The sequence below is a fragment of the Cyanistes caeruleus genome, chromosome 5, assembly GCF_971803275.1.
Source record: "Cyanistes caeruleus chromosome 5, bCyaCae1.hap1.1, whole genome shotgun sequence".
Taxonomy (NCBI): domain Eukaryota; kingdom Metazoa; phylum Chordata; class Aves; order Passeriformes; family Paridae; genus Cyanistes; species Cyanistes caeruleus.
Genome location: NC_141705.1, coordinates 23,329,758 through 23,356,797, shown reverse-complemented (window position 1 = coordinate 23,356,797; position 27,040 = coordinate 23,329,758). Strand labels below are relative to the sequence as shown.

The window sequence follows — 27,040 nt, the reverse complement described above, 5'->3', positions numbered from 1 at the left end:
AAAAAACAAAAGGGACACTTCGTTGTTTCTTCACCTTTAGTTTTGACACACCTCCTCAGAAAGAGTAAAAATGTGGCACTGGCACTTGCGTGCCAAGCCATCCTCAGCTGGATAAAGTAGGGATTTTTTCCATGGGAGTCCAGTCCTGAATGCTCCTTCAGCTCTTTGGAAACTTACCTGTGACGTATGCAGATCATCCAAAAATCTTAGGTACAGATCCCTTATCACGTTTTTTCAGGCTCAACCACATTCCTGCTTCCACAGAGAGCAGTTCTTCTAGCTGCAGGCAGTACAAACTTGCAGTGCTAATTATTTGATCATCTGCCTCAGTATTTCCAGATGTAAAAGATTTCTTTATTTTGCTTGTTAAATAAGGAGTTTGGTTTTCTATCTCTGCTCCCCATTAGCTGCATCTCTGCTAGTAAATCAAGCACACCCAGAATCGCTCTGTGGCACACAGGCTGGTTGCCTCCAGAGGAGGATGCTGTGTCGCCTGCCAAAACCAAATGACTGCACCCACACTGTGTGTAAGGTACAATCCAGAGCTCACCCTGACCCTCGTTCTCTGCCTGGGAGAGTGATGATCTGCCCTCTGGTTTGGGCAAGTAACATTTAAATGACATGGTTCCAAAGTGTGTCAGATGTTCTGTACCTTAAAAGGCGCAATTGGTTTCCATTCCAGCACCCAGGAACGCTCACTGATGTGGTTTGACTTCACTTCTGTGGAGGTAGTTCTTACATCTCTCCCTTCCTCATTGGCACTGATCAGATCAACAGGCTTCTTTCAGAGGCTCCAAAATCAGTTGTATACTTATTATGTCCTCAAGCAAACTACTTACATTCAAATAGAAGTATAATTAGTGCTAGCAGCTTTAGCAGGTGTGCTAGAATGAGGCTGGTAGGGGAGAATGAAGCCATCAAGATAAAAACCTGGGATCCATGAGATGTCTGCCCAGGAAGGAGTGAAACAAGGCAAAATGACGGGCGGCAGCAGATGCTGATGGAGAGGGCTGGTGGCTGCTGCTGAACTGAACAGCTTCACTGGGAATAAAGTCAAGAATTTCTAAGCAAGCATAAGACATGAGTCTGTTTGCAGAGGGGGAGAAGGAGGAGTCTGGAGGCTCTAATGGCCTAGGTTTTTTGGTGGGGGGGAAACATTTGTTAAGCATAAATATGCTGTGGATCCAAGTTCAGTTTTCCCTAATCTATTCATACTGGGAATGCAATTGCAGGTAGTTCCCTACTGGAAGAAAAAAACAGTTGACTTCTGATTCCTATGAAAATGTAAAATAAGCTGATTCTTTTAAACTGAGACCTCCCCCTGGAAGGACAGGGTAGGAAGTCTTTGAGAGGCACTGACTTCTCAGCTGGTCAGTACAACAACAGGACTCATCCAGTTTTTCAATAGCAGACTTTCTGGTCAAAGAGCAGAGCTGTGTTGTGCTTAACCAGCTCCTGGGGTTATTTGACCTGTTTAGTCAATGGGCTACAGTAGTAAACCTATAGAATAATAGAAAATACCTACATCTCCTTTGCAAGAAGAAAACAGACCAATTTTACTAAAGCTGGTTTTGCCACCTGTATGTAGAATAAATATATTCCCGTTACATCGCAATATGGAATTTAAGGAAGCACTTTTTCTGATGGGATATACCTGTCATTTGAGACTTTTGTTTCACCTATTAATTTTGTTATCCAGTCCTTTCACCTGCACACAGTGGGGTAGCATTTTTAAGAACTAACAGCAGCAACTTTGTTTTCTCAGTTATGTCTAGTTTAACTAACATCTAATCTTCTTAGCTCTTATACCCTCACAAACAGGGATTTGTTTGGCTAAAAACTTTTAATTAGCCCAATCACATGGAGCAGGTATTTAACAACCCCAAGGCAAACCCATTTGAGACATCAGAGGTGTCTCACCACCAGATTGGGAGAGCTAATTCTAGGAGCCTTTTGCTGCAGGCTGCAGAACTTGAATAACAGGGCTGGTGAGCGGCTGGCACCCAGTTTTTCTACATAAGTGGACAGCATTCTTTAGTGGCAATTTGCTGGCCCCAAACAGCGTTTCATGATCCTTCACTAACCCCTCATCTCTGCTCTCCCCTCAAAGCAGCCCCTCAAGTTTGCGCTTGCACAAGTCAAGCCAGCTCTGAGAAAAGGAAAGGATCTTCCCATGGGATTGTTAAGACCTGTGAAGACCTGGCAGGCTACTGGAACAAATAAACACATAAACAGACTGACTGAGGATAGAACCTGCTGAACTTTTGATCTTAGTAATTTGAATCCAGGAGAAACATAGCTTGAGCTGTATACAGGTCCTAACCCAGGAAGCACAGGGTCACTGCTGCAGGGCAGGCAAGGCTGGAGGGAGAATGCTGATGCCAATGGGACCTGTGCTCCTGTGGTGCATGAAATCAGTGAGAAAAGGAGTGGCTATCACAGAGCAGAAGAATGGATACTTGTGAAAAAGCAGGAATAAAGGCTTGCATAACATGCTAAACGTGCAGTTACTAACTTGAGACTAGTTCTGCCACAGAAGCAGGGCCCTGGCAGTGCAAAGCCCACCCATGAGCCCATCCATAAGTGATTCTCAGGTCCAAGCTGTTTCTCCAGCAGTCTCTCTCAGAGGGATCCTGGGGGGCTATGAGAAGTAATTAGCAGGGCTCCTCCAGCAGGTCCCTTGGGAAACTAAAGCAACATTGTGATGGTTGAGAACGGAGGGAAAGACCATGAGTGGTGACTCACAGGGGTATCACTTCATTGCACTTTTGCAGCAGTATTATCTTCCTCTGCTGTGTCTGCTGCCACTGTGGTGCTTTTGAAACACCTGTGTCAGTAGAAGTGAGGCTGATCAAGTCACCCCCATTGAGTGTGCTGCCATGGGGTTATTTCTGGTCTATACTATCACCTTAAATTTGCTTTGGAAAATCATTAAACATAGTAAACATAAGTAAGTAAATAAGTGAATAATAATATCAGCATTGTCTACTTAAAGTTGCAGAGATGTAAGCCCTCTATATCTAGCACTTTCAGCCCTGAGTTTGCAATATCATGAAAGCTTTCCTAGGCATTAGCTTTAATTGATTGTCAATTAACCTGAGGTATTTGATGCATTTGTCCTACCATTCTTCACATATTTGTTACTGGCTCCAGCTGCTCTTCTTTAGGATGCCAGTACCTACTCTCAGGGCTGGGTGGCCCTGCCTCAGCAGGCGTGATGCCTGGAAGGTCTGCATAGTGAGCAAGACAGGATATGCTTTTGGGATGCTTCACAGACCTGTGAGGAATATGACTGGCCAAGATGATTTTTACATATGTGGCTATGATGAGCTGCTCCTGTTGTAAATAATTTAAAAGGCACTCCTGCCCCAGTATGGGAAGTAAATTAGGTAGCCATATGGTGCACATGTAAACATGCCCAGTTTAAACATATTTGCTTGTGTTCTAGTTAGACATAAAATCAGTTTTTAAAGCAAATTATTGTGATGAATGTATGTAAAATCAATTGAAGGTATGTTGCCTGAACAAGATCTGCTTGATCAGGCCGGATTTTCATTCCAGCCCACTTAGAGAAGTTCAAATAGCAAAAACATGGAGCAGTAGAAATTGTTCCTTAGAAAGCCAGCTTTTAAAAAAGTCTGCTGACTGAGCTCATTTTTGAATTTTTGAATTTTTGACTTCAGAGGGCAATTGAAAAACTTAGTAGCATCACATGCAGATATTTGTAGGCAGAGGTAAATATATAAGTTCTTGGAGTGTTGATGACTACTAAAAGTTCTGTTTTCTGGCTTACTTACAGCTAACTGAAAGCAAGCCATAAGGCAAATTAAAATGTGGCAGAATGATGTGATGGAAGGGAAAAATTATGTCAGGTAATATAATTAAATATAATTAAAAGCTACTGAGTGCACCTAAGTAATGAGGGAATCTTAGCTTTAATATCCCAAAATTAATACACCAGGTAAAGCAAAATCTTTGGTACTTCGCAGAGTACCATGAAGAGAACAATTCAGCACTCACACTCTGGCAATTAAATATTTGAGACCAGTGGCCCACATCAAGCTTTACATGGCTCTTGTGCTCAGCATGTTCAATGTCCAACCAGTGGGTGAGGAAAGAAGTGTTGCCACAAGGATGTGCAGAGACTCTGGGCAACGAGAACATTTTAGTAAATTTCCTAATCCCTTGGAAAAAAGCAGCCAAAACACATGTGATAGTCAGCCTCTGAGGCTGAGTAGGCTCAGGCTCAGACAGAGACCACCACAGGGCTTTCTTTGATTCAGGTCTATAAAACCCAGGGTGGTGTGAAGTGGGTGGTTTGGGGTGAGCTGTTCAGTCTCTCACAATGCAAGGGGTAGTAACTGTTAGACAAAGATTTAGGAGCCAATTTCAGAATAATAGAAGATATTTCTTCATGTAGCAAATACTGGATTTGTGAAACTCTTTACTGAAGGATATGACAGTTGCAGCAATTTTTTTCAGATACTAAAGGGAAGACTGGGCAAGTACGTGGAACAGAGGTCCACCACTGGGCAATCTAAGTCAGGCTGGAGGAGTCCCCTGAGCTGAAAATGGTTGGAGGCTGGGAGACGACTTGTAGAAAAGATCAGTTATGTTCATCCTATTGTTGCTTTTCTTCAGGGGTCAGTTTTTCATCACTGCTGCAGACAGGTTACTGGGCTACGAGTCCCAAAAATCTGAAATAATAACACTGTTCTTATATTTTCATTTGAATTGTGAGCCAATTGTATATCAGTTGCCTGATGTGTAGATGAATTTAAGGTGCTCTGTCTTCCCATCTGTGCCTGAGCTGGAGGGGAGAGCACTGCAGGGAGCAGTGGTGCCCCAGCACCTCTGGGAAGCGGGTCATTCTGTCAGCTACACCATGGCTATAGGTACCAGCTGCATGGGGACACGCAGGAGTAGGGCTCAGTGGCACGGGCAGCACTGCACGGTAGTGTATTTCGTCTGCGGTCCAGTAAGTTGCAGGCTATGCTTTGTCAAGCCATGTGCTATAGTGCTCCCATTTATTTACACTAGGGTGGTATTTTAACCCTGTTAAACTAGCCTGACAAGATTGCCCTAGACAAGAAGACCTTCTCTGTCTCTCCTGTCCCACTTTGTCCCTTTTTCTGTAGGAAGAACTGAGATATGTGCTTTCTTTTGTGAAACTAAAATAATTTTTGAAAAGTTTGTGGATTAACAAATGACCCCAAGTTCTTCCTTTGTCCTTTAAATAAGTAAAACAGACATCACAGCAATACAGCAAAACTTGGATTGCCCTTGTTCTTGAGAACATATAGCAGGAAACATCATACTCAGTAGTTTAAATTAACTTGCTTATCTTCAGACTACCAGAAAAAAGAAGTATTATTTATCCCCCTCTCTTATACTGCAGCAAAGATAAGTACTTTGTTAAAAACATCAGTGCAATTCCATTGCCTTTAAGTCTGAAGCTGTGAGGAGGGGAGGCTCTGACAAGCTATTTCTGGCCCACTGTGTTTTGTGGGTTTATCATCTGAGTGCCAATGTGGCAAAATAAAACCATTATGTATTATGCAGAAAAAACCCCACTCTGATATTCCTGTGGTTTAGTAATTGTAAAAAAATATTTTAAAAAACATTCTAAAAATGTTTAAATTATAATAAATATTTTTATTTACAAATACTTTTTTTAAGAAGGGTTATTGCCATTTTTGTGCAGACATATATACACAAAATCATGAGAATTGTGTCAAATCTGTGCACAGATGCATGTTGTCACAAGATGGGAGCTTTTCTGTGGCTGCAGGGAGCTAAGGCATGTTTTTACATGGGCTTTTTTTTTGTGATATGTACATATCTGTACTGCCTGGAATACAGGCTTTCATAAAATTTTTATAAATGATTTATGCATTATTTAAGGTTTTATAAAAGCATTAACTGCTATAACACTTCCAGGTTATGTTTCAGAGGGGATAAAGCAACTTATTCCTGATATTATTCATATTGCTTGAATCTTTGCTGTGAAGCCCTCTGAAACAGTACCACTACCTTGACTCTAGTGGAACTGTACTAATTTGTTTTAATGAATGCAGACTCATTAGATTAAAAGAAGTTCTGTCAGCCCATGATCTGACTGACACATGAATTTGCGTGGCTGAGCATGGTATTTTTATTCAGGTTAGAAATGCAGACATTTAACTTGAATATTCCTTCAACATCTTATTCACAAGGCAAAAAGGATCTTGGAGGCACAGGTTTCTAAAAGAATGTCACCAAAATATGATAGGCCTGAAACCTCTTTTTGAGTGACTGCCATTGCCCCACCTTTTCTTTCTTCACTCAACTGGAATGAAATAAATAGAAAATTTAGTTGCTAGAAATCAGTATCCCAGGAATGTGTTTTTGGATATTCCTCCCAGGAATGAGGCCATGAGAATTCCTCTCACCTGCTCGTTTATCATTTTTTTTCTTTCCTTCCTTGCATATTCCACTTCACTTAGGCCTGCAGGTGGCAAGGGAGGGATTTTAGCAGAACTAAGACAATACATCCCCCTTGCCCCCATTTCCAGTTACTGTATAGAAGGAACAGAACTCTAGACATGGATTCCCTGTGTTGGCTTATCCCATACAACACTCAAGGGATGCTAACCCAGGGCATGGGGCATGCTAGACTGTTTTCTCACTAGAAATAAATTCCCACAGACTACCCACCAGCATCTCTAATGGCTGCAGAAGTCCAGAAGCTTGCAGGGCTCCTGACAGTCAGCACCATCATGAGTAGTGCAGGGATGGAGTGAGCTTTGTTTTAACAGTGGCAATTCCTTGGTACAGCTCTGCGGTTACAAATGCATCTCTCCTTTGCTTCTCCCCTCAGAGATACGGCATCACAGGTGAGAGATCTGCACACCAAAGGAGCTACACACTACCATTTTATTTACTGTTCCTTAACAAAGAAAGCAATCAACAAGATGCTAACACCCAAAATATTGACTAGCACACTGATGAGAATGAAGTTTTGACAAGACTTACTCCATATTTGTGCAAAGGATCACTAGAGGCTCTGCCACACAGTCCACAGACTGACTCACAGTCTGGAATTTCAGGCTCATACACAGCGTGATCCCACAAGCTTGTATTCATCTATGCCTTGTTCATGTTTTTAGTGGGTTTAGCACTGCAAGAAAATAAAGATTTTTACTGATGATTTACTTAACCACAAGCAAATGAAATTATATTCAACCTATCAATAAATTGACATCAGTGAAGAACAAGACATGGCCTCAGTAACTTGGATTCCATCAATAACTGAACCATGGCATGCATTGTAATAACATTCAAGTGTCAAATGTGCACATGAAGAATAGCAGCAAATCCAAAAGGTGCAATTTTTCCTCCCTCTGTGCTTCTATTTGTTTATTTAGATTGGCTGAGTTGCCCTCACTTGTTTGTATCGAGGAGTGACGGTGTTCCAACACGCCATGGCCTTCGTTCCTGAGAGGCCTCTTGTGAAGAAACACCTTACCTTTCCCCTGGATGTGCTGGGGTTACACCTCAGCCAGGCGGGGTGGCGGGCACTCCCCAGCCCTGGCTGCTTTCCCAGTGTCCTCGTGGCCGTGCTGGGAGCGAATGCCGGGGTGGAGGGGGGATCACAGGAGATCTGCCTGGCAGCAGGCTCTCAGGTCCAGCTCTTGAACCAGTGCCCCAGCCTAGAAGTGAGGTTGCAGAGAGGAGTGAGGCTGGTCAGAGCTGGTGCCAGCTGGGAGGGCAGGCTCACGCCGGCTACGTGCCGTGTCTCTGCAAAGGATGCTCCAACGGCAACTCTTACCTTGGATCAACCAGACTTAGTGTCTAGCAAGAGATAATCTATTTCTTCTAATGAAGGAAATATAAGTGGCAAATAGGAAATTTTTAGCAGCCTTGGCTGGCCCCAGAGAAAACACAGCAGAGATATTGCTCCTTATTGTGTTTGCCTTGTTCTTGTGCTCTGCAATTCTTCGCTTTCGAGCACTCTGGTGTTCCCACTGCCAGCCCAAGCAATGGCTGAAGGTGTGGAAACATTTTTCATGACCTGGAGCCACTTTCAGTTTTAATAACTAAATAGATGAGAGCATTCTGACTTTTCCTATGATGAATGGTGCTGGTACGTTTTGTCTGGAGACAGTATTGTCCTTCAGTAAGAAGAAAATCTTTGGAAGTGGCCAAGACACTCAGTTTCCCAACCCTACATTTTTAACCAGTATCTGACTGACGTGTGAGATCAGATAAATGGCTAGCCTATCACTCAAAATAGTCACAGTAAGGTTAGTGAAACCAAGTATTATGGTTAATTTAAATTATTAATTTCTGACTTTAATAATTTCAGTGTTCTCCTTGAGATCTGACTGTATATTAAAGGAGCTGAAAGCACCATGTGAAAAACAAGTGAGCTGGGATTCCTTCAAGGGAAAGGCTAAGGAAATTTACACCGTTAAGAGGATTTGAAAGCCCAGAAGTACATAGCTGTAGCATGAAATACCAACTATCACTGCAGAATACTTCAGGATTATTCCCAACTACCAATCAAGTTTCAGTCGAGATTCAGGTGATAAATCACAAAAAAAAAAAAAAAAAAAAGGAAAGTATCATAAAAAAACCCTTCTAACAGGTTTGTAGCACTGATCTCACACTTGGGGACAGGACACTAACAGTTTGGGTTCAGAATTTGATATTTTGATAGTGATAAATTGACTTAGACTGCCTAGCAGTCTTTACTAAGGCATCTTCTAAGACCTTTCTCGCAATCTGGTGGTGCTTGGAGTCTTAGTAATAATTAAAATATGATTAATCATCTCCCTTCTATGGGTCTGTGGTCTATGATATTAGAATAGGATTAGGACTCTATGTATGTTATTTCTGAACAGCTGTTTTCATACATCTATTCTGTTGTTTAAAAAAAAGAAAAAACTTGTAGCTTTCCATGACTGATGTGAAACACCATAAAAATAACCCAGCTAGGAGTCCACAACACAGGCTCTTCAATAATTTCAGTGCTGTTCAATATCCTGGTGGAATAAATGGAGTTGTGTTGAGTCAAATTATATAATTTCAGGTGTTGAAATCCTCACTGCTTAGGGGATTGTTTTTAAAGCAAAAGGCAAAGAGTGCACTCTCAGCACATTTGCAGATGGCGCCAAGCTGAGTCACACAGTTCATATGGGATGGGATGCCATCCCTAGGGACCAGGATGAGCTCCAGAAGTGGGCCCATGGGAACCTCATGAGGCACAGAAGGGCTAAGTGCAAGTGCTGCACCTGAGTAAGCCAGAGAAGCCCCTGGTATCAGGACAGGCTGGGGGATGGAGGAATTGAGAATGGCTCAGTGGAGAAGGGCTTGGGGGTGCTGGTGGGTGAGAGGTTGGACATGAACCAGCAATGTCCTCTCAAAGACCAACTACAGGCTGGGCTGCATCAAGAAATGTGGTCAACAGGCCAAGGGAGGTGATTCTCCCTCTCCATTCCACTTCTGTGAAACCACACCTGGAGTGCTGCGTTCAGCTCTCAGATGAGGTCTCAGCACAGGAACGACATGAACCTTTTGGAGCAAGTCCAGAGGAAGGCCATGAAAATGATCAGAGGGCTGGATCACCTCTCCTATGAGGAAAATCTGAGAGTTCAGGTTTTTGAGCCAGGAGAAGAAAAGGCTCTGAGGAGGTCTTATAGCACCTTCCAGTAGCTAAAGAGAGTAAGATGTGGGCAGATTTTTAGAAGGGTCTGTTGCAATAGGACAAGGGAAATGGTTTTAAAGAGGGTAAATAGATATATCCATATCTACAGATAAAATATGCAGAGTAGATATAAAGAAGAAAATTTTTATGATGGTGGTGGTAAAATGCTGGAACATGTTAACAGAGAGATGTTAAATGCATCACCCCTGCAAGTGTTCAAGTTAAGGCTGAACAGGAATCTGACTAACCTGATCAAGTTGATGTATCTGTTCACTGAAGGGGCTGGGCTTGATGTCCTTTAAAGGTCCCTTCCAACACTAATCATTCTATAATTCTATAATTCTAGTATCGTAAGATCTTGCCATAATACAGATGAAACTAAACTCAAATGCAAACTGGTATCCTCTGAGAAGGTTTGTCCTAAGCAGAAGACTTGCAAGAACAAGCTGGTCCTGAGAGTCCCTCCATCTTGTGTAAAGATTACTGAGAGCACAATGTGTAATTCCAGTTCTAATATAAATTAAGTCCAAACCTCAAATCTGAATTGTAGCCTGCAGCTAAGCTAGTCTGAGACCCAGCCAACCACAAATATCTGTGACTGTGCTTATAAGTAGATAGCACATTTTTCACTGAAATACATGTATAGAATGGCTCCTGATTTCATAGTAGTAAGTAGAGCAGGGTTCTGTATATCAGCTCTCAAAATACATCATCTGCCTAAGATGAAATATTATAAAGTGAATTTTGCATAATCTGGTGAAAAGTTTTTAAATTCTAAAATCTTAAGCAGGAACAAGATGAATTTTGTAATTTGGGAGTTTGAATCATGATTTTCTCACTAGCCATGCTGTTTGCCTCAGGACAGCCAAACTGAAGGTCTGAGCTTAGAAAATGCAACAATGTGCTTGTCAGAGTAGGCATTACAAACTTGCTCTTAAATAATTTCTTTGCATGGAAAAGCAAATCCACTTTCACTGTTACTGGAAGATTTAAAAAATAGAAATACCATAAAATTACTCTGGGGAACTGACAGACCAGCTAAATGCTGCAGTTTTCTGGTACAGAACATTGTGTTACTCAGCTCTCCAAATTTCGTACAATAGATGGGAACTCCACAAGCATAAATCATTACTGGTTGTTTGTGCATAGGAGTAAATGATATCTGGTTTTAGTCCTTACATAGGAAAAAAACCAAACAAGTTTAACAACATATTTTGTTTGCACATGTGATGTAGCTATTGTAGAGAGGGCATTGCTGGTTCTCCCAGGCACGTTTTATATGAGTATTTTTAATTACTATGAAAATCTGCTTGAGGGTATTTTTATCATAAACAGGAAAATGATTCATTTTACATTTTTCTTCCTCAACTGTTACCCCTCCAGTTCCTGCTCCTCCTTTCACCCTGGCAGCAGGCAGACCTGCCCTCCCTGCTGCCTTGGCAGTGGCCCATCCCCAGCAGCAGCAGCCTCAGCGACAGTGCCCGCCTGTTTCTGACACTGCACCACCGATTGTCTGCAAGGGTTAACAAGCTCAGGTCCCTGCAGCTTGCACCCAGAATTGCCTCTCTTTCCTCCCCCTTGTTTTCCTCACAAAATTTTGCACCTCAGGCTTTCTCCAGCTTCCTTGAAGATCTTTGATTTCTCAGCAGAATGACCGTCATTCAATGTCCCAGGTCCCTGTTAGACTTCTACCTTCTCAGCCTCACTGCTTTGCTTGACTTTATGAAAGTGAAGCAAGACTTCATCCTGGTCACAAAAATGCTCCCTAACTGATCCGATCCCCATAGGCGGTTTATTTTCTGATCTTTAAACCCCTGAGTGCTCATCACTTTGGTTTTCCAACCAGTCTCTCTTGAATAGTTTGCAACCTTCCAGCTCCACCACACAGGGAATTTTGTCCCTAATATCCCTGTTTTGATGTGGTTGGGCTCTGTTGCACTGCCTCCTGTGACCCTTTTCCATTTCTCTCTATAGATGGACTCCACTTCTTCAACTTATGAGCAGTGTGGCTTCCAGCACCCTGTACAGTGGTGCCAGATGCGTGGCTCGAAAGCACATTACCCACCAATTCTTCCTTCACCCGGGGACTAGATGTCCTTTCGGTTATGTTCTTCCAGTACACTATTATTTTACCTGACTCACAGGCACTCCTTCAGAGCCATCATCTGCACATCCTGTATTTACTGCTTCCTCTTTCCAATTCAGCTCTCAGTTTCTCCCTTCTCACAAGCATTGCTATGTCTCATCAGCTGTCCCCCCAAAACAACATATTTCACTCTTGCAGCTGGGTTGCCCCATCCTATTTTTTTTCCCTTCAGAAACTGTGGATTTCCTCTTATCTCTTCTACCTTCAAGATGCCTTCCAGCTCTATCCCACCTTCCTCTGCATCTATCACTCACCATGTAAGCAGCTCCCAATATCCTGTTCCTCTTGAACCTTGTCCGCTAATCTCTGTGATTTTCTCTTAACTTCCTTTCAAACCATTACCAAGCCAGTCACTCTATCCTTGGCATCCTCAACTAACTCGTGTTTGTGTGGTACCCCATCTACCTCCAGCTGTGTGTTAGCCATTCTGCTATTTCTAGGCAGGAGCTCTTCATTGGGTTCCACCAAAAGAGAGAAGTGAGAGGCAGCCAGACACCTCTTACAGGCAGATGATAGGAAAACCACAAAGCAAGAGGCCCACTGTGTGGGTCCAGCCTTCAGATCTTCATCCCACCAATCTACGAATGTTTTTTCTTGTGCCTTGAATTTGATGATGAGGTGAATGTGCTGTAAAAGGCATCTATGTAGTGAAGCTCTGGGATGTTTTGGGCTGCACGGAAATAATTAAGTAAATAATAGCTTCCAAATACGTAAGTACAGTCCTTAGGAACGGGCCTCACAGAGATCTGTATCAATAACTCCTCTGAGATTTTGAGTAAAGCAAATAAGAATAAAAATATTTCATTCATCATCTTGGCAGTATGCTCTGGAAAGCCTGATTCAGGCCCATTCTTTTCCATTCAGCTATAAAATCTCTGTATGTACTATCTTCTTAAGTGTTATTTTAAATTAGAAACATTATTTGTCTCCTGGGGTTAATTCAAGGCAACTAACTGCACCTGTGGAGTCTAATGAGGGTGCTTCAGGTCATCAAATGTTAGGAACTGAATCTGAGAGCAAATATTTGCCCAAATTTAACGTAAGGTGCTAAGAACAGTGTAAGAAGAATGCTCAGTGCTAAAATGGCTACAGGCTAGCTCCAGTTCCAATGTTAATGCCCAAGAAAGCAGAATTAAGGTATTGCTGGCAACACATGTATTCTCTTTTATTAGAAATTCTAACTTTCTAGAGCTTCACATGTCCAGTCAGCTCTTACAAAGCATTTTAAAACCTAATGTGTCTTAACATAAGGACAGATAATAGATAATAAGTAAATTAATATCACGGTCCCTACACACCAATGCCCCATAGACATACCTGCAGCCAGTGCCATCCCAGTGGCTGCCAGGGCAGGTGTGCCTGCCAGGCAGTCCTGGTGCCACAGGTGCTCCTGAAGGCGCCTCCTCCAGACCTGCCCATTTGCTCCTCTGCAGCTGGTCTCCACAACTGGATACAAGGGTCCAGGGATGAGAACATCGTTGTTAAAGTATCCAGACCACAAATTCCCCTCCCAGCTGTCCACTGAGGATCCTGACTAAATCAACGCCACCAAAGCCTGAGCCTGAGATTCTCCCTGTTTACATAAAATTGCCCCATCAGCAAATTCCAGAAGCAGCTTAGCTGAGAGACTTTTGCATTAAAACCGAACCCATGGGGTATGTGCATCTCTGATTTTAAAACATCAAGTTTCCCAGATCCTTTCCTAAGAGTGACTGTGGGTGGCACCACAAAATGCAGCAATACATGTAAAAGTGGTTTAACAGCTGTGTGTTCAGAGAAGGGAATATTTTGAAATACTTGTCCACGGTGTGAAGTTGCCAAATCACTAATGTAGTATGGTCTTACAAAACAAGATGGAGTAAAAATAGGCAATACTCCCTGAAAGCTTTGGATGATAATGTTTTGTAATACTATTTTTGGAAAAAAAAAGCTGCAAATAAGGAAGTAAACAAGAAAGGAGGGATATTTTGGCTTGTTTTTTGGAAAAAAGCCTGTTTTTGTAGGGTGTTTTCAAGCCTGACATATGATTTTGTATCAGTGTTGCCCATTCTTTGTTAGGAGCTCTACAGAAACTGCTTGCAAATGTTCCTTCCCATCAACATTTGGTTTCTGTGTGAATCACGAGCAAGTTTTCTTACACATCTTGTGTATATTGTAAGGTCTGCTCCCTCTAAGGGAATAGTGTTGACTGAAACTCCTATCCAGTGAAACCACAAGCCAAACAGCTCTAGGATCAGCTAGCAGCAATGTTTCTGTTTCCTTACCATCTCTTTTATCATCCAGAGGAGTACTTTGTCAAGTGCTGAGGACTCATTCTCCAACAGATTAATATCTACAGGGCATTTTGCTCCGAAAGCTCAGCACAAGATACTAAATTATGGACCAAAAGGATGAGTAGGTATGGCAAGACTGTAGATCTTGCACTGCTGGCATGTCCAGGTAGGATTTCCAAAAGCCCAGACACCCAGTCAAACCCACAGCTGGAGAGGTGTCCTCACATCCAGCATTCAGGCCACTGTTGAAAGAGCATTCTCAATTCATACTTCAGGTCCCTTCTGTTTTACTGTGATAAAGATCTTCTACAGCTCACAGCAATTATTTTTCCCCTCCCACCTGTTTTTTAGCAGCAGGTAGTTGCTAGTCCTTCTGCTCCAGAGAAGGGGATGTAGCTCCTGTCGGAGGAGATCAGTGCTGTACCAGTATTTCCTGGGGAGGTGGTTTCGACACGTTGCTTAGGGATGAGTCTAAGCATATTCCTAATAGCCCCATGTGCTCAGATGCAGGCTCTTTACTGGGAATGGAAAGTTTTCAAAGCCTCTGCAGTAGCCCCTATGGATCTGCCTGTACCCTTTTCCAAAATAAGTGTTGCCCTGCAGGATGAAATAAAAATGCATCTGTTGAAAGAGAACTGGAACAAAATTAAAACTTATTTAAGATTCACAGAAATTTCCCCTCTGTTACTTGATACCCATATTTTAGTTTTATTGTTTGGTCTCTGTGTTGTCAAGGTTGTTAACAATTTGTAAGTAAATTGGTGCTTCATTGAAAGAGTTTTGTGAATTTTAGGTGCTTTCTCACTTTTAATATCCCTATGTATTAGTTGCTCCCAAGCCAGTATGAAGTTATAAGATGTCTGTATTAAATTAATGTTTGACTTTACAGTCTGTAAGCTGTCCAACCTGGCACCTCCTCCATTCACAGTAGGTAAATATGCAAGTGTTACATTGCCCTTGAAACCTGTGCTCTGTGGCAAAGGTTGAGTGCTGAAAAGCGACTGAAATGCCAAGTCTCCACGGGCCCCAGTCCCTTCTGTGAGCTGTGTGTTAATCAGAAGCCCAGCCCCAGTGATCTGCAGTGCAGCACACTGTATGTCACACTTTTGTGATACCAGGGCATGCTTGGCCTCCTCAGAAGCATCCACCTCTCTCTGAACCTATAGAAACTTCATCTCTGTGAGAGGAAAATGTGTGAATAATAGGATGAACTTTCTCAAGGTGATGGCTATACAGGGAAGGCAGTTTTTTTATTTCTTGTGCAACAATGAAAAAGAAAGGTCTGGTTTCTGTTGCTTTACATCAGCTAATCTGCAAGGGCAGATTTGGGGGAAGGACCCACCAAATTTCCCACGGCTCTATTTGCCCAGGAGGACATGATACAACTTTAGATGTGCTGTAGCAGAGACATCATTTTTCTGTGGCAGTTAAAACTGATAACCGAGTTTCTTCAAAGTCTTCTGGCCTCCGAGTGTCAATACTACACACTATTTGACTCTCTTAGGCTTGTACCAGGCTAACATGATTTTTAGAAGTGTTAGCACTGTGGAAAATTGAGTATGTATGACCTCCCTGTAATAGTCAGTAACCTTGTCTATGCTGCCAGGCAAACTAAGTTTGAGCTAGCTCCATAACCCAAGTATCAGTGTGCTACTCTTCTACTTCCAAATCTTACCACTGCAGCCTCAGTTTTCTACTTGCCAAAGCCCAGACCATGGAACACATCAGTGACAAAAGCTATATCTGATGAAGATGTATGGCCAGGTCTCCTCCAGATCTTCTGCTGAAATGCTACTGCAACCAGGAAACATCAAACTGACAAGGAAAAAAAAAAAAAAAAAGAGAAAGCAAATCTTTTCACATAAACATGATCTTTTCCAATCAGGCTTTCTTGGGAAAATCTGAGACATCTTGAATGGGCTTCTTATCCAAAGTGAAGAGAGAAACAGCTTGGCTGGACCTCCCCCTTGCCTATCTAGTGCACCTCTCTGAGAGCAGCATTGGTTACCAGGTGGAGCAAGACTGCCGTGAGAAGTTCCTGCTCCCTGATTCTGGTTAGGCAGGGTCTTAAGCCTAGATAAGATCTTTCAGATAAATCCCCTCCTTCTGCCTGAGGGGTCTCAGAGGTGATAGCCGCAGCTAATACTCCAAGCAGCTCTGTGGAATGGCAGGGTGTTCTTACTTCTACTGGGGTATCAGCAAGGCACAAAGAGGCTAACATGGTGTGGCTTACAAGCCTGAGAAACTGCAGAAAAAGTGGGGTCTCTCCCTCCCCTGCACAATTATCACACTTTTCCTCACAGGCTGGGAGCAGACGCTGTAAAGCAGCTGTGAAGGATTTTCATCCAGCGGGTGTAACAATTAATGTTGAGAATTCAGGAGGTTTATGCAAAAGATATTTATCAGTCTTGCAGGTTGTCCTACAGAAGCAGGATTGTGTCTAGCAGCTGTAAGGAAGTCCATATGCCTTTTCTAATCATGCCAGCATCCTGCCCATTCCCAGTAAAGAGCCATCCTAGCAGGCAGCTGCAGGCTGCTGCCATGGTGGCACAGTACCAAGTGCATGAGACATTCCCCTTCTGCCTCTCCTTTCCCAGACAAAAGGGGAGGGGAAGTGAATGCAGACCGGCAGGAGGGAGCAACACACCTGAAAACACACAGAACAAGTGGGGACCTTGGAGAGCTGAGCAGACTTTTGTGTGCTGGCACACTGGGCATGTGGTATAGGCTGTAGCCACAGGGCCTGTGTTGCTGCAGCAAGTGCCCATGCATCAGCCCCTGCAGGCTTGCCCTGGGCCCTGGGGACTCCTGGCTCGGGGAAGGTGCTCCCGATTGCAGTGACACATCCGCTCGCAATCAAGCCACAACCCGTTGCTGAAGCAACGGTGTCACCTGTGCTCGCAAGCTGTTGGGCTGGATGGAGCTGTGCTGCTGGCCACCTGTGAACACACAGCGGTGCACCCAGCAGGCAGAGAGTGCCTCTCCAACCTGGCTGGACTCAGCTGGTGTCCCTCAGCCCAACATCACTGGGTATGGACATCCCCAACCCTGTGTAAGACTATACAGGATCCAGATCAGCAGCAACTCCATCACATGGACCCCATTACAATGATCATTGTTGCACCATGTAGCAGGTCTTAGCAACTAATCTGACTAGCTGGAGCTGCTGTGGCGTAGATTTTCTCCTTAACCTGTACATTAAAATGCATACTGTTCAAGTTTGGGGTCCAAATTAGACAAAATTAATTGCTCTTCCCCAAACCAGGATTGAAATCCTGTGACAGACAAGGCAGTATCACAAAACTGGAACAACACAACGTACCCTAGATTTCCCCAGTGTTCCTCCATGAGCAAACACCTGTGTACCAGGTCCAGAAAATGTCCCCCACGTTGGGAGCAACCACTCCATGTTGAGTGCCAGCCTTTGGGTGCTTCCCAAGTTCAGCAGCTACACTTTCCTCCTCAGGGAGCAGCAGTGTCACCTTATCAGTGCTGTGCTCAGTTGCCAGCCCATTTCGTCTGCCCTCTGCTTGTAATTGTTAACTTCCTGAGAACAGGAAACCTCTGTTTAGAACAGGTAGGGCTTTAACTCTGAGGCACTCCTGAAAAACCAAGACACAGGAGTAGAGCAAGGTGCTGCCGATTGCTTTGGCCATTTCTTTCCCCTGTCTCCGTGTTTAGGCTCCCTTTGCATTATTTTGCAGTTCAGGTCTTTTTTTCATGATTTTGGAGTTTTAGTTGTCATTTGAATGAGCGCTCTCTTATGCCAAAGATTTACTTGGAAATTTATGTACTCCCACAGAATTAAGCATTCCCTCTCAGCTCTCAGCAAGGCACGCCTAGGCTTGCCTGCAACCTTAGAACAATACAGAGAAAGGTTATCATGACTTACCTGCCACAAATTATCTATTAATAGCACCACTTGTCTACCTTTTTTTTTTTTTACCCTTCATGACATGCATTCCCTTGATCCCCCTCTTAGCAGGTTTCCCTTTTCTTGAGTGCTTTGTTTTTCCCTGTGGAGAACAGGGCAGGTAGAAGAGGAGCGACCTTTCCAACGCTGGCTCTGCCTCCGTGGCCCCGGCACTGCCTTCTCCCACAGATGTTTGCCAGGAGGGTGGGACAGAGCCTGGTAAAACATTGACCAGAGCAGGCAGACGAGGTGGTGGAAGCACAGGGCTGCCCAGGCAGGCAGGCAGGCAGCGAGAGCCCCACGCTAGCCAGCACCCACGGGAGCACACCAGCTTCTCCCAGGTACCGTTCTCCACTTTCATTTTCCCAGCCTTGGGAGGCAGAAGGGTTATGGTGCTGGGTTATAGGGTTTGCCAAAGCTTGTCTCCCTGGAAGCAGGAACAGGAGTTAACCCTGTTATTTTGCAGTTTGCTTTTATCGACTGTAGCTGGCTGAATGGTGTCATCTAGAGCACGGGTTGATTAACTCACGCTTGATTAGCTAGTTGTTTGGATTTTGTTGTGTCTTCAAATAAACAAAATTAATGCATAATTGCATTTGAAAACTTCTTTGTCTTCCAATAAAACTCAAACCTGGCTTCTGCTCATCTTCTAGATGAAGAGCAGGAACAAGAGTAGGAGATTTTAATGAAAATGTGTAATCCAATTATTGCGACGGGGATGTGGGTAGTGACTCATGCTGAAAAATACTTGCTTATTTTTGACCAAGCTTAGCAAAAATAGGCAAAGTGACTAATTTTTTCAAGATTATTTCCATGTTCCTTGGAACATGGAACATGGGCAGTAGACACAGAAAAAATACCAGGATTTAAGTTCCTAGTATGCATATGCCACTCAGAGAGGTGAAGATGAATAGATTCAAATAATTGTTTCAATTGTGTTCAGTGACTGAAAGTTTCTGCCAGCCAGTGGAAACTGACTCATTCATGCAGGAACAATCCTCCATGTGTGCTTTACTGGTCTGGATGTGTCTTTATAAAAGTACCTATCGTGACTCCTCAAAAAGTACTTTGTGCACCCCAGGCAACTGTCAAATAATCCTGAAGAGGGCTCAGTGTGAAGGGAATGACATGTTGTCTGTATTCATGATTTATTGTCAGCATGTTTTGTGTGCTAAACTAAATGCAAGAGATTTTTTTTTTTTAAGAAAAAAGAATCTGTTGCTTCAAGTTTATCAGTGTCTGGCCCTAACTGTGCTTTCTTCATGTTTAAATCCTCTGTGATGTGTGAGAGATTTTCGTGATGTGTTTGCTAACTGTGCTTGCACACAACATGATGTTAATGCTCAGTACATGCTCCGTGGTGTTAAGTTGTAGTGAAGTGTAGTAACACATTTACTTTATTAAAAGTAGTCTAAGTGTGGCTCCAACTCCTAGCAGTACTAAAACTTCTAGTGCAAAGTGCAAGGAAAGGTTGCTGGAGAACAAAGCAACTGGATTCCCACAAATGGCTGCTTTAAAGGATTGAAATATGATTCAATAAAAATTTTGGTAAAGGCTGCATCATAATTTCAGTCTGTTGGTGAATTTGTAGACATAAAGCATGACTATGATTAAGACCTGTGATTTTCATCTGTGTCACAGTGTTGTGGGATTCTTGTCCTCTCCTCCCAGGAACAGTATTTGACAGTGAATTGTATATTCCAGTATCTGACAGTAAATTGGACTGATGTAAAAATTTCTTTCGCAGTAAAAAAAAAAAAAAAGAAAAGAAAAGTGGTAAAATCTTATCTGAGAATTCAGAGAGATTGAATTTTAAAAAATAAATATCTAAAACAAAAGACAGTGATGATAAAATTATCCTGTCTGGTTTCACACAAAGATAGGGTTCTAGCTGGTGACTATAAGGGAGTTTACTTGGCTTAAATGGAAGGGATAAGGCTGTTGACAAAATCTGTTCAGTCTTTAAGGCCTGTTTGAGACAGCTTTCAGGATAAGGGAGCCATTACAATCTGTAAATTATGAACATTTTAAATTGTTTCAGTAAATAGTAGCATTCAGTAATAGTATCATTGCATGCTGAAATGAAGCAAACTGGTTTCATCCCCCATGCTTGGTTTTCAGTGCAGCTGTTTACCAAGTTTCAGTTGGTTAAACCTGTGTACATAGACTGCAAGGAGCAGGGCTGCGCAGGGATCACGAGAACAATCTGGTCTGCAAAATCTTTTTTCAGATATACAAGGCAAAAAATACCGAGACTGGCATTTAGACTGGGCTAGTTAGAGAGTTGCAAGTCAAAAACAAGTCTCTCTTCACCCTGAAAGGCAGTTCCTGTGACACAGGCATTAATGCTAAACCTCTATGAAATAAAATGTCCTGGATTCCACGAAGTTCACATAGTGATGCACTTTTAAATTTTCAATTTATATTTGAACCAGAAATTACCATATTAAAGGGGTATATTAAATGGGAATGATCTCTTCAGATACTTTGGGAGTGATGCTCTCAATGTAAGGGCCAGATATTTGAATGGCAAAAAAAGAAACCCTGACAAACAGAAACCCTCATGCAACCAGGATTGCAGAATGAGCATTGCGAAACTCCTGCTGTCTCCTCCCCGGAAAGTGTCAGGATTTCCCAGCTTGCCCATGCTTGCCAACGCCCCACAAGGTAAGCAGTGCCCTTTTGGAGGATGGAATAGCCTCAGTCCCTGCTCTCTGCGGGTGAGTGACAGGGCTGTCACTGGGAGGGTGCCAAGAGGAGCATCTGGACCCTGTTTTCAGTGACCTCCTGCACTTGAGCACTCGTTCCAGTGGCTTACATCTTGCCTCTGTATTTGTTTGAGTAGCAGCTCTCACACCACTGGTGAGATTCCCCATTACAAAGATGTTGACACCAGCTCACCCAGTTCAGATGGATAACTCGTGTCTTGCTGTGCTGGACCTCTTTATTTAAGAACCTACCCCAAATGAGAACTTCACAGTTACTGTTTTTCCCCCTGACAGACACATGGCTGCTGATTGTGGCCATCGGGCTTTGGGCTTGAGGCAGGAGAGCTCTGCAGTTTCTGGCAGAAGACTCATTTCTTCTATGAAGAAAAGCAACTGGTTTTTCTTTCTAGGTATTGGACAATCTTTTCTATAGAAGTCTATTTGTACATGACCCACACGACCAGAAAAACTCTTTGTGTCACTTTGGGAACAATTTAAAACACTGGCACTTCAGTAGTTTATTTCCTGAAGGCAGAAGTGTAAATCTTAATGGGGGACACTTTCTTTTATAGGAGTAAGAGTTTTCTTAAGGAAGCTATTTACTTTTTCAGAGCCAATAGAAGAAGCATATTTTTGAGACAGTAAGCTGACTTTCCTCTTTCTGTTGCAGTGAATGAAGCTATCAGGTAAAATGTAAACATTAAAAGACATTGTGATTAGAGACAAACTTACACATTTCTACCTGAGCAGAAGTACTAGTGATGCATTGAAACCCCAGCTTTTCAATTTTGCTAAAATAACACAAAGTTAACCTATAAATTGCAGCTGAATGTGTAATACAATTTCCATAAAATTAAGTAACTTTAATTATTTTAATTTCAAAAATTATTTTGTGCTGTATGCATGTATATGTGGCTCCCAATGGTGCCAAAGAGAAATGAGTGCTTAGATCTTGATTTAGTTTTTCCGTCTTTGCAATGTGTACTTTCAGTGATAATATTTCTTTATGTATTTTGTGCTTCCTGTAATAACTTTCAGAACTTTTATTTTCTCCGAAGTCAGATGTTGCACAGATCAGAGTGCAGTATATAGTTGATGATTAAGCATATCTATCCAGATGAATGGCAGTTCTGCCTTCCCCTCCCCGATGCTGGGTCACAATGTTTCCCTTTAATTGCAGCATTAAACAACTGTCAATATCAAACACCATTTGCTTGTACATTAGAAGGCAGAAGTAGAAGTAATAACAAAAAATTGTGCATAGATGGTTTTTAATGGCTGGACTAAACAAACACTTACTTTCTCATACCACAGTATCCTGACTTACAGATTTACCGCTCCTCTTCCCTGCAACTCCCAGGCCACAAGACTTAAAAGCAAAAAGACACTAAGCAAAAGTGCCATAGTGCCATTGAACCTTTGTATTTAGAAAGAAACAAGTTTGAGAGGTCAGCAGATTGTATCTCTTGCATCTAATGAGTATTTAGATTAAAAATGAAAACGCATTGTTCAAACCAGATCTTTTTGGTTTTTTGAATGAAGAGTAAGCCTCTACCAACTTCTCATCCCTTTTGAAGAACTGCAGAAGCAGTCATTATTCCAGTCCTTCCTACCTCCTGCAAAGATATTATCAGATAAAATGCTGTGGTACTGTAGCAACAATGTAGTTTTTAATGGTCTCCAAAAAAAAAATTGCACATCTTGCTCCTATCTTCTTTCCTCTGGGAAGTCTCTGTTACTGCAAGTGGAAGCAGCCCCCACAACAGCCCTTGAACAAACTGTTAGCTGGGATCATGCTAAGCTTTGCTGAACAGAATACTTTCACCTGAAAAATTTGGGATGCTTGAAAAGGCACATTGCTATGTAAACATTCTGTAATGCACAGAAACAGCTTTTGCCACCCTGGTAATGCTTCTCCAAGTCATGGCCACTCTATCATGAAGCTTTTCCTTGAATGGCTCCCAGAGATAATCAAACCACACCTGTAGTTAGCTCTTTGTGGGCAGACAATTTTACAAACCTGAAACCAAGGACTTGACAATAGAAAATTGGTGGATAGGCATCTTCAGGATGAATTTAACAGGATTACTTGGTCCATTGATGTTAATCAATGGGAATAATAGATAAATTCTTGATTCTGCAAACCTTCCTCTATCTGGTAGCAGGTTTGTACATGTTAACTTTATCCTGGGGGCCTACATTGCAATTGCATCCTACATAATGAAGGGGCTGTGCATAGGAGTAAATCTGAAAGGGTTTACGCTGCCTGGGTCATTGTATGGACATAATATCAAGGACAGATCTGAATGGATTTCCAGGGAAAAACAAGCTATATTACCAAAAAATCTGTAGTATGTGGCTATGGATCCCATTCCATATATTCCTATATTTTCATCTCCACAGCATTTTTATTAAACCTTCTTGTCAATCAGTATAGAAGTGCAAAGCTTAGCTCTGTGTCAGCAGTCATGTGGGAATCTCTCGACAGAGGGGACGCTGTTTGAAATTGAGTAATGCTGTTGTTTTCATATCACAGTGCCTGCAAAACCAGTATCACAGGGGAGAGTGGGAAAGGACCAAGTACATCTATCAAATGAGCACCACTGATCCCGGAAATCTCTGTGGAGAGAGATGGTGATATGGTGGTGGGCATGGGGGAACCCTGCTGCCCTTGGTTGTGAGAAGGCTGAAAGTCAGGAAAGGGGCTCTGGACACCTGGTGTATCAGGACAACATTGAGAAAAATTCCATGGAAGGGAGCAATGTCACAGAAACAAACAGGGAGAGTGGTAGGAGAAAGGAACTGTAAGATGGGCTGCCTGGAGTGCAGAAGAGCTGCCTGTTTCAGTGGTGTATCACACCCCACAGCAGAAGGGTGTCATTTGGCTGGAAATCCAGGACTAGAGTCCTGAGGAGCAATATAAAGGGTCTAAACAAGCCTCTCTTCTAGACAGCAGGCAACAGGCTCCTCCTTTTCACAATCTGGAGATAAGGAGAATGGTCAGTACATGCCGTGGAATTCTATTTTGACAGGCTCAACAGGCTACTGTCCTCTTCCTCAAAGCCCTGATGGGGTTTCACCCTGAACTAAAGCCAACAAAGACCCTCCTGATCCATTTTGTGTTGTGCGGTTGCTCCAATAAGGCTAAAGAAAATTTCTTTCTGATCAGCCAGAGTGAAAACCACCACTGTGATTCTGTGATTCTGTACTACCACCATAATTACAGGTAGCTGACAAAGCTAGAGTCATGTACAGCTGTTGAATATAGTACTGTTCTGTATGCTAAGTTTCTCGCTCTAGTAGTACTCTATTTTGTGCTGCAGAATATTTTGATGTAGATGGGAAATTAGCGTTAACGTTGGACACAAATGCTATGACTTTCACTAACCAGAATAATGTACATGTTTGCAACTGAGCATTTTTCAAAGTGAGTGCTTTCTGCACAGGTGTAAAGCATATGTTTCCATGAAGAATGTGCTTCTTTTTAGTTGTTCTTAAAAATGGCAAATGGAAATGTGAGCAGCCCTCTGAACATAGAAATGGGATACATAGAGAGATTTATTTTAAACTTCATGATGACACATCTTCCCAACAGAAGAAAAGAGGGAAGGCATGGAAATTAAATCTGGTTAAGGCATTTCAATTTATGTTCATTCAACACTGTGGGCTCAGCTCTGCTCTTCATTTGCATTTAAACAAGGAAGTTTCAATAAAGGAATTGTTGAATTACTTGGGAGTGTCTTCAGGGTAGTGTGAAAAGACAGTGAAAACTCTTCTGTTCATTAACCACGGGGGTAGGAAGTTTACCGAGACTTCTGAGTGCATTTTGGGAGAGCAGGGAGGGTCCACCCCCAACGGCACATGTGTAGTTTTAGACACAGTGTAATTGTGTTAATTTTAAGGTGTGATGAATTTTAAACTGTTTTCACTTGCTTAGATATTTTGCTGCATCGGGGGTCTAATCAGAGTTTTGTTTTGTGGAAAACTAGAGAACTAGGTTAAAAACAGGTCAAGAAGGAATTATCTCAAAAGCATGCAAAATAATCATTCTTAGTCAAATTCTAGAATTTCTGATGGACAATGGCAAAACTAGTAAACGAGTTAATTCTTCCCTCTGTTTCCTTATGGTGATGAGCAGCCTTCTTAAACTGCTACCTAATGAAGTGAAGGGACTCTGTGCTAGCACCACGTAACAGAGCTTCACAGTGCAGATCTCCATTAGCCCTGGGTAGCAGGACACTCCAGCGACCTCACTAGACTTTGTGTCCAGAGTCCACGATTGCTCTCCTTGGCAAGTTATTAACAGGCACTTAATTTTATAATAGTGCTGAACTTTGAAGCCTGATTGTTTCATTCTTGAGTATACCATAAAATTATGTTTTAAAAAAAAAAAGTGGGGTGGGGAGGGGGAAGGTTATTTTCAAGAACTCAGATTTTTACAAGTTTTTTAGTAAGTAAATTTTTGGAATACAGTTGTGCTAACATGCCAGGCTATGGGAGGTAGGATCTGTGCCTTCTCTTTTTTCTTTTTTTTCTTTTTTTTTTTTTCTGCTTGTCCAATCCAGTTCAAGGGATTTTATTGTTTTGTTTAAATTCAGGTTTTCCAGAGTTGTTATTATTTAAATTACTTAATGTTATGTTTCTGTGAGTGAACTACAAGCAGTTTAAAAAAGGCTTAGTGTGTCTTGTAGATTAGTTTCTGTGTCAAGACAGCAGAAACTGGGAACATCTCTGTTTTGTGTCCTTCAGGCTGTTAGCAAGCAAGATCTGCAAGTTTTTCTGAGGGGGACACACTCAAAGACCTGACAAATAGATCTGCAAGCAAGTTCCTCTACTCCTCCTTTTTAATCCCTCAGATCTCCTTGACTCTGGAAGGCAGTTAATATTCAATACTCCTATATCTGCAGGTGAAGTTTTGGTAATTAGAGACGATGGCAATTCCTAACAGAAAAGTGATTGCACATAGTTCAGCAGCTGGCGTTTGACCATTCCAGATCTAACCTTCACCTGATCAAAAAAGAAAAGAAATGCTATTTTTTTAAAAATTAAGCAACTTTGCAAATATTTTTAGCTATGAGGGCAGCTTTTTTTCACTATTACATTGGTGGTTTTTTTACATGCAATTGATTTTCCTGTTTGCTTATAACAATATCTGGGACTGGCAGTTTTTAGTCATAAGTAATTCAAAATTCAGTTAATTCATAGTGTCTATAAGTCTCCTGTCAGTTCTATCAGTAAGAGATAAATAGGGTCAAATATTTGGGTTTTGCTGGGGGATCTCTTGAAAATTAATGTGGGATTGAGTAAAGAGACTGGGAGGTGGTTTTTTATGAGAGCCATCACCAAAATAAATATACCCCCCTGGATCATCTCTTCAGCTTTCAAATAGGATTTATTTCTGATTCCTGAACATGGTCTATTTCTCATTTATCCCTCTGGCTGCTCGTGTGAAAAAGAACAGACACAAATGCCAGAAAGATGGGACCCCTCCCCCATTCATAAAAGCAAGGAAAATTCACAGGAAAGGACAGGAGAGCTGCAGCCCAGGTCACAGTCCCAGCTGCCATGGGGAACATGTGCATGGTGACTCCATTCCCTGGCCCATGAGCAGATAGATCCAGTGGAGAGAGAGCAGTTTTGCCTTGCTGAGGAGGACACAATGCACAGTCATGATAGATGCTGACTGGGCAGGTACTGAAGGGGGAGACGTTCAACCCTTTGCAGCTTCTCAGATTATTATACAGCGATTAAAATAGATCCCCCCATGTAAAAACATGCCATCAGATAACAGGACACTCTGACTCATTAAATGGACCCTTGCCAAAATTGCTTCTGGAGTGTTCCAGTTTCTTGCTTGGGTCATGATGTTAAATCATTACTTGCACTCGAGTTCTATGAGCCAGCCACTTGCTGGTTGAATAGACTCATAAACACAGCTGTGCTGGCAGCTACCTTTTAAAAGATTTTCTCCAAGCATTGGGCTTGACTTTTAAAAATAGCCTGTTTCTTTTGCACAGCCTCTCACCTTCAAAGCATGACCCCCTTGCTGAAATCTGGTTGTGAAATAAGACTTTCCCATTCACCTGCTAGCAGAGGGATGCTTTCTGTGCAAGCTGGGCGTAATGGCACAGTATTTCATTCCTGTCTGCTGATTTAAGGCTCTCAGCAGCAGGCTGTGCTATGATGTGCCCCTCTCTCCTCTGCTTGCCTGTGTCTTCCCAGGGGAAGATGCCATTTCCATTTGTGTATGGGTTTTTTTAACCACTTGTACTGCAAATGCCTGTGAGAAGGGGGCAGACATAGGGATATTTG

General features: G+C 42.4%; 1 protein-coding gene and 1 long non-coding RNA gene across 8 annotated transcripts in view; one reads left to right on the top strand and one right to left on the bottom strand.

The window, feature by feature from the left end:
* The window catches only part of RBM47 (RNA binding motif protein 47), a 75,584-nt gene that overhangs the window by 15,919 nt on the left and 32,625 nt on the right, over positions 1-27,040 (top strand). Inside the window, exon 1 of one of the 6 annotated variants that reach the window (XM_086889179.1) lies at positions 18,265-18,361. The exons of 4 other annotated variants lie outside the window; for them this stretch is intronic. The gene's annotated coding sequence lies outside the window, so the exon portion shown is untranslated. Of the gene's footprint in view, positions 1-18,264; positions 18,362-27,040 lie in introns of those variants that run through there. One more of the 6 variants, XM_023925322.2, reaches the window with a different exon arrangement.
* On the bottom strand, positions 6,897-18,178 carry LOC111928081 (uncharacterized). Of its 2 annotated transcripts, none has more exons than XR_002863905.2 (5): positions 17,430-18,178; positions 15,783-15,922; positions 14,448-14,704; positions 13,152-13,280; positions 6,897-7,159 (listed from the first exon to the last, which is right to left on the bottom strand). It is a non-coding gene; the product is annotated as an uncharacterized LOC111928081 (long non-coding RNA). The 2 variants fall into 2 exon arrangements; XR_002863904.2 differs by having other exon boundaries at positions 18,000-18,178.